We start from the raw sequence: 16,063 nt of genomic DNA on the forward strand, positions 1-16,063 counted from the left end.
CCATGCTTGGCTTCTTCAGCTTCTCTCTCTTATACTGTCCTAACAAGGAGCAGGTGTTGTCTCTTTGCCTGATAGCTCCAGCCAGTGTTGAGCCTGCAAACGAGCACTCCTTCTCCACTCCCACAGAGCTGCTTTTGCTTTATTCTTTCTCTTCTCTGCTGGTCCACGGAACTCAGGCTTCTCTTTTGCTCTGGGGGAGTCTTTGTTTCCACCAGCCTGCGCAGAGGTTTCTGGCTGCTCCTGCTGAGTTTCCTCTGGAGCAGCAGCTGGTTCTGGCTCCAGAGTAGACCCTGCTGGCTCTTCCATGGCTGGCTCTGGCTCTAGAGTAGCCTCTACTGGCTCTTCCTGCTCGTCTTCTGAGGAGGACTCTGGGCTAGAAGTAAGGTAGCCAGTTGAGGCTGACTCACAACAGGCGGCCTCAAGCCTCGCTGGCCAGGGGGAACACCAGCTATCGCATTTGGGCAGTTTGGAGTGGGCCATGTGGAATGCCGGCTGCAGCCCAGATGAGGTGGAGCCGGGCAGGAGTTGGGGAGGAAGGGCAGATGAGCAGCCTCCCAGGCTGGAGGAACCAAAGAAGGACCGCTGCGAGACGCAGCAGCTCCTGGGCGCAACGGCCATACCACATCCCGCTACCTCTGCCTCATCCTACCCTGGCTAGTGCCTCTTCTGCTGCCTGCTGGACATCAGGCCCCTGCCCGGCCTCCCTAGCCCTGTTGGCCCATCTGCTTTTGGCAGCATCCGTCTTCTTGCTGGGATACTGGCCAAGAGCACCTTGGCTCGAGAAGGGCGCATCGGAGAGAGGCTGCTGCGTTTTTGCGTGCCAGGAAAAGGGAGGGCGCCAGCTTCCGGGCCGATCATGGGTGGCTTTTCTGGGGTACGGGGAGTCAGCCCACGTAGAATCTGCTACCCAACGCTGGAGAGCAGTTGCAATTCCGGGAAAATCTCCTGCCACCGCTTGGAGGCTGGTAACCCTCGCTGTGCCCTCGGGATCTGTTCGAGCATCCCAATCACCAGTGGGGGGTCTTTATCTAAATGCCCTGAGAATGCTCAGCTGGCCCTTTGCGCACGTTCAGCCTCTGGGACAGGACAGTTTTCACCTGGCCAGCTGTTGGTGAAAAGTCTTTACTAGAGACCTATCAGGAAGGCATGACTTGCACCATTAGGCCACCCCTGTCCTCATTGAGGGACTCCTGCCCTGCTCTGGCCTTTGGAGCATGGCAAAATAGGGGGGGGGGGGGTTAGAACTGAAGAATGATGTAAACCTCCAGGAGAGAAGCAGTCTACCTTATTGGCCTGAGCAAGCATGCCGCTTTTCTAAACTTTGCAAGTTTTGCTTTGGGTGTCCTGGTAGCTGGACCCTCTTCGGTTCTGCCAAGTAGTGTTGCTAATCCCTTTAGGCCTCCTCCCCTTAGGATCAGTTTAAGCTGCAGCAATGACCAGGTGATGCTGTTTACCTCCCTGCCATGAAAAGCTTCAGCTGTCCATTTCTGCATTAAGCCCCTATTAAAAGGACAGTGTTTCTTTTGCATGGGCAACCCTAAAGGGGGCAACCCTAAAGGGGGGGGCTGCCAAATAAACCCACAATCCTGGTAATCTCTGGCTTTTAGCAGGACTGTCACTAGTGCCTTCTCTGGCTCCTTTCTTTATTAAAGAGGGTGAGGCATGTCTATCACTAACCTCTCCTTGGCAAAGATGCTAAGTGGGCTTCCTGGAAAAGGGTGTTACTCCTTTGGTACCAAGGAGTGGTGGCCCTGATGAGGTAGAAGAACTGGGTACAAATATTATAACTAAATGCAGTATTTGGCCAACTGGGGACAGTTGGTCTGGAAGAAGGGTTCGCTGCCCTGAGTTGTGGCAAAGTTTGAAGGCTGGCAATATTGTGGTTGCCTAACAACCCCCATATTTGCTACTGAGGCCTAAGAGAACAACCATTTCTTAAAGGTACAGGTGCTGTTTCTATTGTTTGGAGAGTACCCTCCTATGCATTTTTTTAAGTTCAGATTTTTTAACAAACCTGGGGCTTTTCTCAGGTTTGTAGAAAGGTCTGTATTGTCTGTTCACAAGTCCTGTCTCTGGTTTTAAACATCTACAGATGGAGCCACCTTAAAAATTAGATATATTGCAAATTATGATTCCTGGAATATTCTAAACTGTGATATGTTACTGTACATTAAAATATTCTTTGTAATTTGAAAAAAATGTAAATTGTATAATGCAAACTAAGGGATTGCCTATGACAGGTCAACTGGGTGTCCATTACTCCTTAAAAATCTGTTTTTATACTTGGAAGTTGCAGTCTTTATACTTTGGAACTGTTGAGGCACGCTGTTATTTTGAAATGAAATATCTGCTCATCTAATTTCAAGACCTACTTGTATGATATTGAAGGCTGCTTTAATTATTCATCTTCTGCCTTTAACTTCTCATTGGTTCTTATGTCTATGGCATTGCAATTGTTCAAATTAAGTTCTAAATTCCCTAAAAGTATATTTGGTAGATTGTTAAGGCTAGTGCCACAACAATAATTATACACCTGCATAATGAGACAATATCCTAGGAAATATCCATGTTCTATTTGATTATGTATGCTTTCAAATCCATTTACCCCCTGATTTAGGGGCATTTGAACAGATGTCTTTAATTTTAATTATTTTGTTGTGGTTCCCAAGTTCAGCAGGGGCTAATCAGCATATAATAAATTCAGAATAAATGAGTAAGGCACCATAAAACAATTTTGCATTCCAAGCTTTTTCTGGATTTGCCACAACACACTTCTTGTACAGCTTGAGCTTTATATCTTTTGACTTCAAGCCTTTGGCTTTCTCCAAAGTATCTTCTCAGCTTTTACTCATTACTTTTTATCCCACTCATCTACTGTCTGGTACTTTACCATTTAGTCTCCTAAATACTGAACTATTCATTTCAAAATTAATTTTCCTGATAGCATTTCTTGAATGACTGATGGTACCTGACCATCCCACATAAAACATCATCAGTATGTTCTCCACCTTGATATTTGGGACTGCAGACTGAATGATATGCATGATGCAGCTAAAATTTAGGAAAGATTTTTTCCATTCCCTTGCTCCATTTTCTCTTATGACTAAACTTCTCTGTTCTAGGTACTCTATGACTAGAAAGTAGAAAATGGTTTTATTGAAATATATGTAAGGATATGGTGAACAGTTTCTAAAATTTATAACCTCTGGGCTTTCAGACAACACAGGAAACAGATGTGTCACAACTTGGTACATGACTCAAAATAGTATGCATGCTGTAGTCCAGAAATACGATACAGGTATTTAAGATATAATCCTGTACACAATTAACCATGACTACATCCAGCTGAATTCAGTGGGGCATTTTTCTGAGTGGACATGCATAGAATTGTGCTAACAGAGCATTAGTGCAACTCAGAGCTCACTGATTAATGACACAGTAGTAAGACTTGATTAGTATGTGCTGGTAAAACTGTAAATGATATCACAGCATATGGAGTGTGTGTGCAGATCATCAAACGGTACTAAAACAGACACTCATATTCAGGTTACTGAATTACTGGACTTTTCACCCAAGAATTTTTAATTTGAAAAACATACTTTTTCAGTTGGTTGTTGAAACAAAATAGGCAAATGGTTTTCTGTTCTGTTAAGTTTCAGGTTTTGGTTCATCTATGGCAACATAAAGAGATGTGAATTAAAAGTTCAAAATAACCAAGGGAAGTGTTTGCTTTATTCTTTTGTTTTTTAAGTTCTGTAAAAAATGTTGTTTTCTAAGAAAAAGAAATCAGGGTCTGTGTGGTTGTGTGGTATGAGAATTAAACCATTATATACCAAAAAAAAAAAGAAGAAGTAAGTTTTACCATGGTTTCTCCCTATAATTTTCTGGCTGTTCTTTGGATGCCTCAAGTTATTAACATATGTAGGCCAGGAGCAGGAGCTAATAAGTGAGAGGTTAAGAGCGCCCCCCCCCCCCCCGTGAGTGGCTTCCTCTCTTCTGCCTATCTTGTTTGTTCCTTCCGATGGATAGGGAAAAAAAAGGGCTGAATTTCTGACTTGGAATTTGTAGGAAGGACCATGTCCACCCTCTCATGTCCTGCAGGGAAGAGACAAGGAAGGAAATTCAGCTGTGATCCTATTAGGAACCCTGCTGGATGGGGGCTCTTTTTCCTGTGCCTTTCTTCTATAGGAGACAGCTGGGAGAGGGTGGTTAGGCTGCTGAGCAATTCTCCTGTTGCTGACCTAAGTTCCTGTCTCCTGCTCCAAGTCTTCTGCTGCAAGATGAAACTGGTGGTGGTGAGGCAAGCACGACCACATTTTCCAGGACTGCAATACACATAAATGTGTACTACTGCTATAAATCTTAAAATGCAAGTTAAAGCTCTTCCTAGCATGTCCTGATAACTCATTTGAAATTAGTTACCAACCTCCAGGTGAGGCCTGGAGATCTCCTGGAATTAGAGTTGATCTTTAGACTACACAGATCAGTTCCTCTGGAGGAAATTGCTGCTTTAGAGGGTGGACTGTGAGGCATTATACCCTGTTGTGGTCCTTGAACCCTGCTGTCCCCAGGGTTGTAAAGTCATGAAATCTGAAAATAATTTTTCCAAGTTGCTTTATCAAGTTCACTAATAGATTATAGACTCTTGAGATTCTTAACCACTGTTCTTCCTTTCAAAAAAACAGGTTTTACTTACCATAACTGTTGTTCATCTAGGTCTTCCGTGCAGGCACACATGGGACTGCGCACGCGCAGGCCTGCCGATACCGGAGATTTTAATAGCTAAAAACCACCAGGGGGTGCTCCCGCCTCCCAGCGCGCATGCGCGGCCGCTTTCCCGCCGAAACGGCTCTTAAGAGGCGGAGCGCCCCTCACATACCCTCAGTTCCTCTTTCGCCGCCCCCTGCAAGGTAAGTACCAAGAGAGTTAGCGGGGAAGGAGGGAGGGCATGTGTGCCTGCACGGAAGAACTAGATGAACAACAGTTATGGTAAGTAAAACCTGTTTTTCATCTACGGTCTTCCTGTGCAGTCCCACATGGGAAGATTCCAAAGCTAAATACCTGGGTGGAGGTGACGCCAAGGCATCACTCAAAGATGGAGTGCAGAACAGCTGTGCCCACCGCTGTCTCCTTTCTATCTAGGATGTCCAGCGCATAATGCTTCACAAAAGTATCCGCCGAGGCCCACGTCGCCGCTCTGCAGATGTCCTGGAGTGGAACACCCCTGAAGAGAGCCGCTGACGATGCCTGGGACCTGGTGGAGTGGGCATGCACTTCCAAAGGACAAGGTAAGTTAGCAGCAGAATAACAAGTCAGTATAGCCTGGACCACCCATCTAGAGATAGTCTGAGACGAGGCCCGGTTACCCTTATTCTGTCCAGCAAAACAAACAAATAAATTAGAGTCCATCCTAAACGGTTTCACCCTATCCAAATAAAATAAAATGGCCCTGCGAACATCCAAAGAATGAAGGGCCGTCTCTGCCTCAGAAGCCAGAGTTGGAAAGAAAACCGGTAGAACCAATTCTTGAGACAAATGAAAACGGGATACCACTTTAGGCAAAAATTCGACCTTTGTACGAAGAACGACCTTCTCAGGGTGGAATTTCAAATAAGGGGGCTCGCAGGATAACGCCGCTAGCTCCCCAACCCTCCTGGCTGAAGTAGCCGCAACCAAAAAGGCCACTTTCATGGACAAAAAACGGAGTGGACAGGAAGCCAAGGGTTCAAAAGGCTTAGACATCAAACGAGTCAGAACCAGGGGAAATGACCACTGAGGGACCAAAGCCCGCACAGGGGGAAACAAATTATTCAACCCCCGTAAAAATAATTTAGCAGAATAGTGGGAAAAAACAGATTTTCTATCCACTGGAGGGTGAAAAGCAGAGATGGCTGCCAGATAAACCTTGACTGAGGAGTTGGCCAAACCCTCCTGTTTCACCTCCCACAAAAAGTCCAAAATATCAGAAAGGGTGGACTCAAAAGGATCCAAACCCCTGCGACTACACCACACAGAAAATTTGTCCCACTTAAGGGCATAAGACTGCCTGGTAGACAAACATCTAGCATTTAAGAGAACATTAGTCACAGCCTCGGAGAAGGCAGCCCCGGCCTGATCAACCACGCTGTGAGTTTGAGTCTCCTGATGTCGTGGTGAAGAACCCCCCCGAAGGTCAGGAGATCGGGAACCACCGGGAGACGGATTGATTGAGTCTGCAGACTCAGAAGGGAGTGAAACCAGGGTTGCCTCGGCCAATACGGGGTCACCAGGATGACGGACGCCCTGTCCCTCTGGATCTTGCTGAGGACCCGTGCCAGAAGCGGGAACGGAGGAAAGGCATAACACAGGGGACCTGACCAACTTAATTGAAACGCGTCCCCACTTGATTCTGGGCCTACTCCTCCTCTGGAACAATAAGCTAGGACCTTGCGATTTTCCACTGCCGCAAAGAGGTCCAACTCTGGAGTCCCCCATTCCGAGAAGATAGGGGCGAGATACTTGTCCTGGAGGGACCACTCGTAGTTTTCCCTGTGGAGTCTGCTCAGGTGGTCCGCCATGGAATTCTGTACCCCCGGGATGTGAACTGCATGCAGCCACACAGCATGATCTATGGCCCATTTCCAGAGTCTCATCGCCTCTGTGCAGACAGCCACAGACGCCGTACCACCTTGCTTGTTGATGTAAAACATTGCCGTCGTGTTGTCTGTCAGGACTTGAACGGACTTGTTCCGCACGACATCTGAAAAGGAGATCAATGCATATAAAATTGCCCGTAACTCAAGAATATTAATATGTTCCTCACGTTCAGACTCAGACCATAACCCATGGGCATAAAAGCCAGCACAGTGAGCCCCCCAACCGAAAAGGGAAGCATCTGAAGTAACTGACAGATGAGTTAGTTGAAAACCAAACTCCATCCCTTTAAATAAATTAGCATCATCCAGCCACCACTCCAGGGAGGACACTACCCCCCTAGGGACGGAAAGTCTCCTATTTTGAGAATAACGGGCCGGTGAGAACACTGAATTGAACCACAATTGGAAGGGTCGCATAAATAACCTGGCCAGTGGAACCACTGCTGTAGTAGAAGCCATGCAACCCAAAAGGGTCTGGATAAAGCGAACAGATTGGAAACGACACCTCTGAAGGGTTGAAATAAGCCTCTTAATTTTTGAAGCACGCTCTGTAGGTAAGAAGCCTGCATCCCTAACACCATCCAAAAGTACTCCAATAAATTGGATGGAGCGCACAGGGGTCAACTTGGATTTCTTCTAATTAACAAAAAGACCCAGGCGTAAACATAAATTTAAAGTGAGATATACCTGATTAGACACAGATTCAGCAGAATCACCAACCAAGAGCCAGTCATCCAGATAAGGAAAGATTTGGCAGCCCTGGAGGCATAAATGAGCCACCACCACTGCCACACACTTAGTGAACACTCTAGGTGCAGTGGCCAACCCAAAGGGCAAAACATTGTATTGAAAAACACGTTGACCATAGACAAAACGTAAAAACTTTCTGTGCTCAGGGAAAATTGAAATATGAAAATACGCATCCTTCAGATCCAGGACTGCAAACCATGACTGTCGGGGCAACAAAGTCAAAACCATCTGTAAAGTAACCATTTTGAATTTACGAACTCGTATAAATTTATTAAATCCCCTGAGATCCAGGATAGGCCGAAGCCCACCATCCTTCTTCTCCACTAGAAACAGGTTGGAATAGAATCCCAAACCAGCTGAAGCAACCGGAACCTCCTCTATAGCCTCTTTCTGCAATAGGGCTGAGAGCTCCCCCAGGATCTCTGAACGAGGGGGGTCAGAAGAAAACACAGGGAGACGTAGGTAAGGTAAACCAAGAAATTCAACTTTATAACCAAACTGGATAATAGACAAAACCCAAACATCGGAACAAATTGAACACCATGCATCCAAGAAAGCATTAAGCCTGTCCCGAAATGTGGGGTCAGGTCCCTGTGATTGTCAGAATTGCTTATGCAATTGGTCCTGGTCCTTGGCCTGATGCTGTTGGGAACCAGGCTTGGGACGTTGGCCCTGCCTCCGTCTGGGAAAGGCAGATTGTGGGCTCTGGTAGTTCCTGCGCGGCTGGTAAGCATACCCTTGATAGGGCTGATAGCGGTGTTGTCTGCCACGCTGGAAGGAACGATAGTATGGACGAGAAGACTGCTGCGACGGCTGGTGTAGAACCCCATACGAGCGGGCTGTCAGACGGTCGGTCCTCTTCTTAGAGAGGAACTCGTCAGTTTTCTCTGAGAACAGGGTGGTGCCCTCGAACGGCAGGTCCTCAACCCTGTTCCTCGTCTCCACTGGGAGGGCGGTCGTGCGAAGCCAGGCGTACCTGCGCAGTACCACCGAGGAGAGGAGCGATCTAGATGCGGTGTCAGCCATACTTCGCCCAACATTGATCTGGTGTCTGGATAGGCGGACAGCAAGGTGCTGTCCCGAAGCAAGGTGCGCTGGTCTTCGGGAATCTTAGGAAGAAAAGACGCCACCTTCTTCCATAAAAACAGTTGATAGGCCGCCATCATCGCGGCATAATTCGCCACTTTGATGCCAAACGTAGCTGAAGTATACAACTTCCTGCCCAAGGCATCGATCTTTCTACTATCCTTGTCAGTTGGAGCTGACAGAGAGCCCTGGCGAGGCCGAGCTTGCATCTCCTCAGTGACAAGTAAGGATGGAGGAGGGTGAACGGCCAGGAACGGATGAGCATCATCTTTGGTCCTGTACAAGCTCTCCACCTTCCGGTTAGTGGCGGTAGCAGACGCAGGTCGAGACTGCAGTTTCTTCCAAAGATCAGCAAACCCCTCTATAAGGGGAAAGGCAATCGAGGGAGTAGATCCCGAATAGATATGTTGCAATATCTTATCAGTAAATTTAGATTCAGTGGAAGTCACTTCAAGGTCCAAGGCTTTCGCCATTCTTTGGAGCAACTCGTTATAGGCCCGAAAATCATCAGTGGGCGAAGCCTCATCAGATGGCCCAATTTCCCTTTCAGGTGACTCCGACAAAGGAGAAACACTGTAGCGGGCCCGGGGCCGCGGAGAGACCCGATCCGACGGGAGGCGGGACGGGTCATATCCAACATCGGAACCGACTCGAAATGAGGGAGACAACGAAGCACCTCTATAATGTCGGTCAGAGTAGTATGAACTCTCCCTACTAAAGTAACGAGGAACAGGTTCATCTCGACGTCGACTCTCCCTGGATCGGCTCCGGTAGGACCGCGGCGGGCTCCGACAGCTAGAGCGACGGGTAGACTGACTCTGTCGACTCCGAACCGACCGAACTGAGCCTGATTCGTAGGAGGCCGATCGGGCCCGACCCGAAGGTGTAAGAGGCTTCTCGAGGAGTATGACGTCGTCCTCCTGAGCCTCCCGGTCCGGAGGAGTCTTGGACTGCGGACAATCACTCGCTTCTGCCTGCTGCTCCACTTGGACAGGAGTGGAGTCGATCGGAACCGACGGGGGAGAGGTGAGTAAACCTTCCAACACTGCCTTATCATGCTTACTGGAATGCTTATGCTTTTTCTTCTTCTTTTCAGGAACAGTCTTCGACCTTACAGAGGGATCCGAAGTCGTCAGAACCGTAGAGGTTGTATGAGTTGGAGGAGTCGACCTCGGAACCGACGGGGTCGAACTTCTATGGGCTCCATGGGCAGGTGAAGCCTGGACAGCCGACGAGATCGAAGGAGGTCGACTTGCCAAATGTCTCAGAACCGAAGCGGTCGGTTCCGACAAACTCCGACCCGAAGGGATCCTCTCGGACCTCGACTCCGAGCGACTCGGAGACGGTTGTGAACGAGGAGTCTTGGAACCCGACGCCACAGGAGGACGAGAGGACGCAGACGGAGCAGACGAAGACTTCGGTGGAGGGTCCTCGACCGACATCGCACGCTGCCAGAGGAAGGCATGCAAACGATCCGCCCGTTCCGCCCTGGCCTTGGAGGTAAACGCGCGGCAATGCTTGCACGCCTGAGTGTTGTGTGTTTCTCCAAGGCAATATAAGCAAACGGAATGACCATCCGACCTTGTCATCTTACGATTGCAGGTCTCGCAACGCTTAAACAAGGCCTTCTCAGACATCGCGAACGAAGAAAGCTGTAAACCTCAACGATCGGCGGCGAAAGAGAAACTGAGGGTATGTGAGGGGCGCTCCGCCTCTTAAGAGCCGTTTCGGCGGGAAAGCGGCCGCGCATGCGCGCTGGGAGGCGGGAGCACCCCCTGGTGGTTTTTAGCTATTAAAATCTCTGGTATCGGCAGGCCTGCGCGTGCGCAGTCCCATGTGGGACTGCACAGGAAGACCGTAGATGAACAATACCTTATATATGGCACTAAAAAAAATGGAGAGATTTTGTTAACTAAGCCAGCTAAGCATCTAGAATTGCTTTATTTGTTCACTCAGATAGGTGAGGGGAGGGAAGAGAAAAATATGTTGCTGGGTATGCTGGAATTGTCTGGTCTGTAACAGAGTAACACAGAAGGCAGGAAGTATGGTACAGATTTAGGCTGAAATTTTCTGCACATTGCCCTGGGAGTAAACCTCTTAAAACATAGTAGGCCTTACTTCTGAGTAAACATGTCTGTAATTGGAATGACATAAAATGCTGTGTGCTGCCTAATGCTCAAAATTTTCAGGTTGTAGTAAAGGCTGCTAAGATAAAAAAATAATGAACTCCCTCCCTTTTCAAAAATAAAAGTCAGAATAGTTAATGAAGAATAAACCAATGTATTTCAAGTGTGATGTACAGTGCAATCCTAAACACAGTTACACTCTTCTAAGCACATCAAAGTTAATGGGTTTAATTGTGTTTAGAATCACACTTCTATTTCTGAGGAAACATAAATAGGACTAGCAAAATTTTATTCCAGCATAAGCTTTCAGGGACTAGAATATGTTATTTTGCTGGAATAAAATTGTGTTAATCTTTAAGTAGCCACTAGACTCGTTTATTTTTGCTGGAGCACACTACTATAGGCTATCACTCCGGAAGAAGAAAACGTGAAACACGTATAATACAGAAAAAACTGTCTTCCTTCTAGTCAATTTTGGATCATTTTAAAAAATAACTTTTCATAAAAATTCAGATGGGAGGGCTTTGGTATTGAATATGAATCTGCAAGATGAAACCATTTTTACAAAAATTAGATGCACTTTAAAATCTAAGGGCATTTCAGAAAATGTTTTTTTAGGAAATGCTGCACTCTGCTGGCCATTGATAGAGGCAATTAGAAGGTTTTACTGCTTTCCCCCAAGTATTCAATTTAAGTTGTATTACATGGAAACAGTAAGACAATTTCCACATAGGTGATTTGCCCTGGGTTTGATGCTTTTGGGAAGTGCTATTTTTTTCCTGCTTCCCCACAGCATTATGGTGCTTCTGTGCACTGACCAGGTTACCCTCGACTTTTCTGTGATCTCTCAAACCTGCTTTGCTCTGAAGTGTTAGGAAAGATCACAGCAAAGCTGACCTGGCTGCCGAATGGGTGAGAAAGTCTGGATTTTCTCAGTCCTATCCTTGCTCCAGTCCCTGTGGCAGTCACTTCCCTGTGTTACCAAGGGATTTTGAGTTGATGTAGCATAGTGGTTAGGCTGTGAATCAGCACTTGGCTGGTTCTAATCCCACCAGTGCCATGAGCTCAATAGGTGGCCTTGGGTAAGCCACTCCTCTCAGCCCCAGCTTCCCAACTGTGTTGTGGGGATAATAATATTTACTGCTCTGAGTGGGGCATGAATCTACCTAGAAGACTGGTATATGTGCACTGTTATTATTATTGAAGTTTTTAAAAAATAACTGGCTATTGGCATGTTTATATAATGGTATATCGATATGTCTATTACCAGTTTTTTAAATTTAAGACTCGGAAAAAGCCCTCCCCCTAGTGGACTGGGTGGTAGGGAATGGGGACTGTGGCAGGGGCAATGTGGAGAAAGCTGCCACAGAATTAGGGCTGCCAGGCCTCTCACTGTGGTAGGAGGCCTCCAATAGCAGCTCTCTTTCCCACCACTGCTCCAAGTGGCTGGGTGAGAAACTTTAAAAAAAAAAATGCCGGTAGTGGCATCTGCACTACTACATCACTTCCAGGGAAAACCTAGAAGTGACACAGGGCAGCTCTAGGGGTTCCCGGAAACATTTTAGAGAAGAATTTGGCCATTTAAAAATGCCATGCAGTGGGGACAAGGTCTTGTCCCTCCACCATTATTTATTTATTTTATTTTATTATATTTTAATATTATATTATATTTATAACCCACTCTACCCGCAAGCGGGCTTGGAGTGGGTAACATCAATCAATAAAATCGCAGTAAAATACATTAAAACATAAGCACATTTAAATACATTAAAAACATGAAAAATCAGTGCATAAGAATCAGTACAAGGCGCAGCAATTCTTCACAACAGCCCATAAGCCAAATCAATTTAGTACATCCCATGACTTTTCAAGTGCTGAAATAGTCATGAGGGTGTTTTGGCACTTGAAAAGGTGCACGGGGAGCAAAGACAATTGCTTGGTCCTGCTGTGCAATGGGTTCTCACAGCATTTTTAATTGGCCAAATTCCTGTCTAAAATGGTATCCACTATAACATCTAGTTATAGTGGATATATAACATCTAGTTATATATATCTTCCCCTTCCTGCTGCTCTGTAAATGTTAAACTTGTTCTCTTACCTCAAGGTTTGTTGGGAAGTGTAGGTGTCTTGGCAGCTTAAAGTTTAGCATTTACAGAGCAGCAGGAAGGGGAAGGGAAATACAGGCGCCTGTATTTCCCTTCCTGCGGCTCTGTAAACGCTAAACTTTAAGCTTCCAGGACGCCTACAGATCCCGGCAAACCTTGAGGTAAGAGAACACGTGCTGAACCTAGGTATTTCTTCTCGTGTGTTTTGGCTCTTAGTGATGAAGTTTCAATATCTCCAGTTAGGTTTGGGTCTGAACCAAGGAAACAGCCAAAGGTTTACAATACCAATACAAAAGATTTACAGTATAGGACTCCTTTTGTTCATCCAGCATGAACTAAAGCTGTGCAAAATTTATTTATGTCATTTATAGTCCGCCTTTCTCACTGAGACCCAAGGCAGATTACACAGTATGAGGTTAGCATAATCAGTATCAAGTATATTTCCATATAATATCAAGGACATTTCTATAAAAAATGCCATTGGGTAAATAGATACAAGTTTAGAAAGACATAGCATTAGCAAGAATCCAGTACAGAGTAGAAGAAATACTGAAACAGAACATAATCAATTCTAGGACTGACAGTAGACGACATAATGCACAGCTAGTACATAGTACATAGGAGTACATATTTAAAGCAACAGCTAATATGTAAGGCAACATCGTGGTGAAACCCACAGTCCCTAACACATTAGCAAAGCATCTGAAATCCCATCCCTACAATACAGCCTTCCCATTTGAGTAAAAACCTTTTTGAATAATTCGGTTTTGCAAAAACCCAAGAGTCTTGGAGTTAAGTCTTAAAAACCAATCCTCAATGCAGAAATAATTCCCTGTAAATTCAATGGGGCTTATTCCCAGGGAAATGTGTACAAAACTTCAACTTTTTAATAAAGTTTTTTAAATAAAAAATTTCTAATAAAGCCTAGTCAGAGAGTTATTCTAAACTATTATACTCAACATGGATAATGGTTTTAAATGTTTATTTATAATGTTTTTATTGTTTTAAACTGTATGTTATAAATTGTATGTTGTTACACCACCCTGAGCCCGTCCGATGGGGAGGGCGGTCTAGAAATGTAATAAATAAATAAATAAATAAATAAATAAATAAATAAATAAATAAATAAATAAATAAATAAAGTCCCCCATTATTCAATGGGACTTATTCCCACGACTGCAGCCTTATTCATGGATGAGCTAGCACCTGTTGAGAAATGGAAATTATAAGCAAGGCCTAATAGTCTATGCAAGCAATAGAATTCAGTGACAAAACTTTTTCTGGAGGGTACTTATCTCAACATTGACTCACTCAGTGAAGGAGCTTGCTGGACCCATCTCCTAACTATGTAGAGGTGGGCCAGTGCTCTGGTGCCCGCTTTGTGTCCCTGAGTGAATGCACTGACAGGTTCATGTGCACAGGGCTAGTGAGGAGTTGCATGTTTCAATATGTTTTCATGAATTCCCCGCTCTCTTTCTCTCATGTAGAAAATGTGACAGACTGACAGGTATAAGCCATAATTTAAACTTGTTGGTTGAAAATCAGTACTCTACCTGTTCGAATCCCACTACTGCCATCAGCTCAGTAGGTGGCCTTGGGTAAGCCACTCCTCTCAGCCCCAGCTCCCCAGCTGTATTGTGGGGATAATAGCATTAACTTGTTCACTGCTCTAGGTGAGACACTAATCTGTCGAGAAGAGCAGTATATAAGCGCAGTTGCTGTTATTATTATTACCCATGCAGTCTTGGTCACACCTGTAGCAAGACGACATGCATAGCAGTGTGGTTTAAGCAAGATGCTTGGCATGTACAAGGTCACAGTAGGATAGTTCTTGTCCACCAGTGTCATATTTACATCAGGTCTGTCTAGCCTTCTCTCTTGCACACTATTTTCCACATACAAGGAGTGTATTTCAGGGTGTCCTGGTCTTTATTTACTGCCTTCAGTAGAATAATCTAGGAAAAACATTGCCACAGAAATCTCTTCACATGTGTACACGTGCAAACACATATGCCTTGTACCTTAAATGCCCAAAGAATTATTCATGGACTGGAGCTCGTTGTATCAGATGCGCATACATAAAATTATCTACAACAGCAGTATCCAACAGCAAGACAAAAGCCATGGAGTACATTTTCAGGCTCCACCGCAAACACTTTATTAGGACTGAAAAAACTGTCCAACTTTTTGAGTTCTTGAGACAGGAAAGCTTTCCCACCTAGCTTTATTAAAAGTTCCGGAGAACCTGAAAGTTTGAACTCTGTTTCGCGTTATTTGGTGCCAGACCGGCCTTTGGTTTTCGCTTTTGCTCTCGACCAACGCGGCCGCCTGCATTCTCTTTCAACTGCGCTAACCGAATTTCTGTTCTGAGAGAGAAAAATCTCGATCAAGGCTGGGCATAAACGGAGCGGGGCCAATTCGGAATGCCTAGACGGGGAAAGCACAGAACCTCTAGTCAGTCACCCCTCGGCCCGTGTACAGGCCGCAATCAGCTCCGGAAAGGGAGGCGAGAGCAGGACGCCCGGTTTGCCGTTCCCTTGCCGCGTCTTCGCTACCACCGCTCGAGTGGGCGGGCGAAGGGGAGGGAGAAAGGAAAAGCTGACGAGACGCTGCTAAGTGGTTCAGGCTGCCGCTCTTTTTTCTTCTCAGCCCCGGGTAGGTTTAGGTGGCGGCCGGAGAAACAAAGCCCGGTCTAGCCCCTTTCGTTCCGCCCGTGAAGGGCGTTCGTTTCTTTCATACCCGTAGAAACGGGGGGCGGGAGGAAAGGGACTCAGCGGTGCGCCTTGTTTGCGAACATGCCGCCCCTTGAGGGGAAAAGCGCCATAATTTTGAGGGGAAAGGGAAATCCAAGGAAGTGCTTCCATGTTTACAGTGGGCGCTTCGGAGAGGCGAGTGTCGTGCCGAGGAAGAGTTCCCGTTGGTGCTCTACGGAGTTGGGAGGAGACGGGCTTGAGTTGGGCCCCTGCGGAAAGGGCGGGACTCTTTTAGGATGAGAGTGGGAGGACTAGTCTTTCAGCATGGAGTGCATTTTGCTTTTTGCTAATATTGGCACCTGCTGTTTCTGCCAGTAAGATTATAGAGACGGTCCCAAGATTCCTCTTTTTTACAAATTCACGTGTTGCTCATCACGGTCATTCCAAGTTCTGTTCTTTTCCAGTGTTAACTTTTGAGATGTGATATGTGTAAGCATGTAGTGGTTACAATGTTGGACTGAGAAATTGGCTTCAGATCCCTGCTTGGGCAATTAAACTGGGATGTTGTCTCTGACGGTTGTTTTAATAAGTCCCTATGAAGCTTACTGAGTGATACTGGAAAAATAAAACAAAATTTCAGGTTGGAAGAATCCAAACATTGCATGTTA

General features: G+C 45.9%; 1 protein-coding gene across 2 annotated transcripts in view; it reads left to right on the forward strand.

The window, feature by feature from the left end:
* The first annotated feature begins 15,289 nt into the window (after window positions 1-15,289).
* The window catches only part of KYAT3 (kynurenine aminotransferase 3), a 35,295-nt gene continuing 34,521 nt past the window's right edge, over window positions 15,290-16,063 (forward strand). The window contains exon 1 of one of the 2 annotated variants that reach the window (XM_054980139.1): window positions 15,290-15,357. The gene's annotated coding sequence lies outside the window, so the exon portion shown is untranslated. The remainder of the gene's footprint in view (window positions 15,358-16,063) is intronic. The other variant, XM_054980137.1, reaches the window with a different exon arrangement.

This window comes from Eublepharis macularius, chromosome 5, assembly GCF_028583425.1.
Source record: "Eublepharis macularius isolate TG4126 chromosome 5, MPM_Emac_v1.0, whole genome shotgun sequence".
Lineage (NCBI taxonomy): Eukaryota > Metazoa > Chordata > Lepidosauria > Squamata > Eublepharidae > Eublepharis > Eublepharis macularius.